This window comes from Dipodomys merriami, unplaced genomic scaffold (assembly GCF_024711535.1).
Source record: "Dipodomys merriami isolate MVZ:Mamm:240054 unplaced genomic scaffold, mDipMer1.0.p SCAF_43, whole genome shotgun sequence".
In the NCBI taxonomy this organism is placed as follows: domain Eukaryota; kingdom Metazoa; phylum Chordata; class Mammalia; order Rodentia; family Heteromyidae; genus Dipodomys; species Dipodomys merriami.
Window position 1 is genome coordinate 9860812 of NW_027205937.1, and position 5625 is coordinate 9866436.

Genomic DNA, 5625 nt, shown 5'->3' on the forward strand with positions numbered 1-5625 from the left:
TTAGTAACTACGATTAGAGGCATGAGCCACCAAAGCCCAAACCATGTCAATTTGTAAAAAGCCAGCTTATTGTAACTTCTGTTTTTTTTTCCAATAAACAATCTTACTTTTTAGCATTAGTTTATAACTATGAGTTATTTTTAGATGTAACTGTGAAATTTTTAATAGAATCAAACATATTTTTAATATTTCTCAGTACCTCACAAAATCCCTTGTAATTGACTTTCCCCAAAGTCAATTATTACATACTACATTACTCACTATTATTACACTCTGTATTACATATAGTGTGAAGCAAAAATAGTTTGGACCATTTTATTTAAATTATTAGATGGTATTTTAGCATTATAAATTCGCATCTGTGATTTTAAAAGAAGGAAAGAAGATTTTAGAGTTAAAATCAAATGTAAATGCATAGTGTATCCTAATTAAAGCAAAATTTATGAGTTCACACAAACAAAATTATTTTCTTTCCACTAAAGGCTTTGAAGTAATACTATTGGAAATAGTGACGTAAGAGGAGGAAGAATTCAAATGATGTCAAAGAATGTCTGTTATTGTGCTACCCCCTCCACTAACAAGACCTACCTGGTCCCAGATGCCACAAAACTTCAAGTATCTCTCTTAGAACTCTATTTGGAAAAGTTCTAAATAACTGATTATATATGTACTTTCTGTCATATGAAACAAAATATAGACACAAAACAATTGAAATAAAATGCACACATATGTTGAAGTCACCACAGCTGGAAAAACAACCAACAAAGTAGAACTCCCCCAGGAACAAAAACTTGTTGTGCCTGATTATTTTTAAGCACAAAAACCTCAAATACATGTTACCCTTGAGTAGATCCATAAAGATAACTGTCTCAGAAGTACGGTTGTGTTAATTTGTAATTAAATTCATCTAGATGAACCTAATATAGCAAATCACGTGAATGGATCAAATTGTTTAAAAGCTGCACATATTTAAAAGAAGAAAATAACAAAAATCATCACATACTTAAAAAATTCAGAAATGCAACCAATAAGTCCAATAGTATCCATATTGAGACCTAAATCCTACTGATTTAACAAGAACAAAATATGCAAATAATAGAATCTGAGCTGTGTACCTGAGTGTACATAATTTTAAACTACTCCAAATTACACTTTGTAGAAGACTGAATGTGGGCTATCTGAAGGAAAACATCAACCCATGATATAAATGACATTAAAAATCTCATTAAAAGAGAGAAGTAGTTTCTGGAAAATGCTATTTTAAAAAGTAGTGGTCAAAATCTTTCTAGTACTGACAAAATTGCATACCTATTTAGTTATATCCAAAAATGACACAATATACTCAAGCTGATTTGAAACTTTGAGAAAGTAGCGGGATACAACTGTAACATAATTATGGATGTGACTCTGGCATGGAATTAATTTCCTCTTTGATCTGACAAAAATATGTGAAAGAACAGAACTTCAACTAACTATCAAGACCTAACAAACATATAGCCAGAAAAGTCATCATGCAAGCTGTTTTGCAACTGGGATAAAAGAAATGTTATATACCGATTCTGTATTTATTGTAAATATTGTTTTGTTTCATATATTTCCTTTAGCTTGCATTTTTAAAACATTGTGTTAATGATGTATATCTTGGTAACTAATTTTGGATTCCTCCTTCAATTTAGTTTTGAAAATAATATCTTACTTCAGTTCCTAACCCATGAAATGATGTTGATTACAAAACAACTGCTAATAACCACTGTTTATAATACACAAAATCTCATAAGCATGACACCAGCAAGCATTGATTAACATTTGATATCATGGTCTCATGACTGATGAAGCCTATCTGCCTGAGTATAGCTGTACCAAGATTCCTCAGCCTAAATTTATCCACTGTTAAAAAATGTTTATATCTTTATTTGTCACCCATTGTAGATTAAACCTGAGTACAAAGCCTAAGGAAAATGATAAGGTGAGAATATAGCTTTTCTAGATATGAAGTAAAGAAAATGCAGCATAGAGTAACTCACTGGTTTAAAGTCAACCTATTTCTCCAAAACATTCTAAGCATTTCCTTACTATGTGTATTATTCTCAAGAAGGGAATGGGGAATACCAGAAGAGGACTAACCTAGCATTATCTTCAAATACACATAAGTTGGATTTTCCTCTTTATTTTCCTATAAGCATTTTTGATAAAAACTGTTTGAATGATTGATTTCCATGTCTGATATAATATATCCTAGTTGCATAGTCCAAAGTACATTCAGAAAATGCTATATAGCAATTAAGTCCGGGCAGAAAAAATGGCATCTCTAACTATGTGACGCCCAATTATTAGCTATTTCATTATGCCCCAATTTAATGAATGTTATTGTTTAAATCTTTATAAAGTATTAATTAAAATCGATCAGTGTCCTATAAAATAATTGTATATAATTTTATCCTAGAATCATTCAAGAACTGCCCATTCAATCATGACATACATCACATTCCATTGGTATTCATATGGATAGGAATGAGTTTCTTAGGATTTCCTGCCTGCCATTTGGAGGTGGCAGGACCAGGATTCAAACTGTGGGCTCCAGCTCCCATTACTTCAACCCAAGGATAGGAACTTATCGGTCTGTCCAAGAATATCAGCAAGACCAATGATTAGGCAGGCACCAGTGGTTCTCAGCAGTCCTCCTTGATACTTACAAGGCTGTGATAGGAGGATCGTGGTCAAAGTCACACTAAGTAGGGAAATCCTTGAGACCCCCTGTCCAACTTCATTGTCAACAAAGCCAGAAATAGAGCCATATGGCTCCAGTGGTAGAGGGTTAACCTTGAGCAAAAGCAGCTCATGGACTGTGCCCAGATACTGAGTTCAAGGTCTAGGACAGGCAACAAACAGACATACACAACAATCTGTGCAGAAATCCTGCTAAAACTGGTCACCCTCTTTTCCCCAGCTGAATTGGACAGAGTTCCCTGGGAAAGGGGCTGGGGGAGCCACTGTCATCTTGACTCGACCCATTCTGCATGCATCACAGGATTCCGGCCACATTATTTCATGGTTCTTTCTGACCAATGGGATACAAGAATTGTATTCCATGATACCTGGTAGATGGACTAGGCTCTGTTAGCACACTTGCAGGCTGAGATCCACAGAGGGAAAATCATGCCACAGGAGAGGAGGGCCTGCTGCAGGCACCCGGGGCCACCTGGCAGCTCAGTGCCAGACTGAGTTGGAGCCACAGACCCTCCATCCCATGAGCTGACACCACAGCATGCATGGGGATGGGAAGCGGGACATATGTGCCTCTGAGAAGAAAATCTGCTTCATCCATGACCTGCCTGATGAGGTGGACTTCCAGAGTCCAGCAGGTGAGCACCACCATTGATGCAGCCAGCTGTCGGCACACATCCGAACCATTGAGGAGTCCCTTGTGGTATGTAAAATGCAGATGTTGGTCCTGCATATGCTCTGTTGGGAGAATGCTGAGTGCAGGCACTGGCTGTCCCAGGAGAAGATGGAGAAGAGGACAGTGCTGCAGGAGCTGCTATTGCTCCTCGCAGGGGAAGGCACAGACAGCAGTCTCCAGATGCAAGCACAGGCTGAGCCCCCCACCACCAACACTGCTTCAGAGGCCTCAGGGCCCATGCTGGGTGAAATGAGGGAGCAGCAGAAAGATTTTGAAGAATTGAAACTTGAAGACAGCATGGAAAATGCCAGAGGAGAGGTCAGGGTTCCCGACGCCAGAGTGGACTCTCCCCGAAGGAGCACATCCTGCTACAGATGCCCCACATCCAGATCTGCCCACAGCTCCCAGGCTCAGGGGAGGAGTGCTCCCTCACTTACTTCTATAGACCGATGTGGATGATGACTTTCTATGTGACATACTGACTCTCAAATCCTTGGCAGCCACCAGAAGTAGATGGCCAGGTGGCCTTCCCTGAGGCCTCCATCTGCCGGATGATGAAAAGGTTAAACTGGGGGTTAGGTAAGGCAGAGGATGCCAGGACTTGGCCCAAACTCAAGGGACATCTAATGGCTCATTGGTGGCCAGGAAAGAGGCCCATGTTATGCTTATCACAAAGAATAAATTGTTTTCAAAACAAAAAAAAGGCCTCCAACAAAGATTTGTTCTTCCATTCTTGAGGCTTGAACTGAGGGCTTGGCCACTGTCCCTGAGCTCTTTTTGATCAAGGCAGGCGCTCTACCACTTGAGCTCCACCTCCCCTTCCACCCTTTTCTGTGTTGAATAGAACCCAGGGCTTCAGGCATGCTAGGCGACCACTCTACTACTGAGCCACATTCTCAGCTATGAAGATTCTCCCCCTTCACAAACCCATATGGCCATTCCTCAGATAAATAGTAAGTAGGGTCTAGAATGAATATGAAGCACAAGTCTGGTTCACACCAAAATACTGCCCCGCCCCCTCTTCCCACACCCTTAGTTGAAGTTTCTCTTCTACCATTGAAGGATGAGAGAGGAAGAGGGGAGTCCCAAGAGAGTACAAACAACAGTGGCCCCCTGAGTCCCACATCCTCCCCCACATAAGTGGTCCTCCAGATTCTAATCTTACCTGACTCAATGTGGAGTCTACACTGTCTCCCCACCTCTGCAAGCCTCAGGATGAAATAAAGGTCAGCCCTGGCCTCAGCCCAAACCCAGGGTGGAAGCTTCTAGTCACAGACCCACTTCCACCTCTGACTGCCCCGAGTTAGGCCGGACCCACAACTCACCACTACATTGGCAGTGATGACCTCATGGATGGATTGCAGGAAGAAGTTCTATGGCAAAGAGTAGAAGCAGCAGTGTGAGCAGGGCAGAAGGAGGTAGGGAGATTGCTCAGGGATCTTCCTTGTAGCCCACCCATACAGCCAGAGCCATGCTGACCCAAAGCACGGACCAAGCCAAGGGGTGAGATGAGATGGAGGAGCATGGGACTAAAGGAGGTACTGCTTTGCCTTGGAGCACTTGAAAATTCCAATTATATTTGGCCCATGCCAATCTCAAAGACAACACGCAATGCCTCTCCTTGTTGTTGTTGGCTGTGAGCATTGTCCCTGATCTCTTTTTCTCAAGGCTGGCACTCTACCACTTGAGTCACAGGGCCACTTTTGTTTTCTGACGGTTCATCAAGGATAAGAGTTTCACACACTGTCCTGCCCAGACTGGCTTGGCACTGTGATCCTCCAGGTCTCAGCTTCCTGAATAGCTAGGATGACAATCATGAGCCACCAGTGCCCAGTATGTGATGCCTTTTGAAGGCATCTTGGCGAGTCTGTAAAGGAGCCCCAAAAGGCCTGGATATACCATGACCCAATTAAGGAGCTTGAATAAGGGAAGGCTGACCTTCTAGCCATTCTGTTTCCCCAAAATTAAAGATGCCAGATGGTGTTGTATGCATCAAACAACTAGGCCAGCAGCCACCAGGCTTAGTGTGGAAAAAGTAGAGAATACCCAAAGATTGAAATTTAGAAATCTCTGATTTTTGAATGCATGTGGTGTGTGTGTGTGTGTGTGTGTGTGTGTGTGTGTGTGTGTGTGTGTGTGTGTGTGTGTGTGTGTGAACTCAGGGCCTAGGCTCTATCCCTGAGTTTTCTTGCTCAAGGCTAGTGCTCTGCCACTTGAGCCACAGC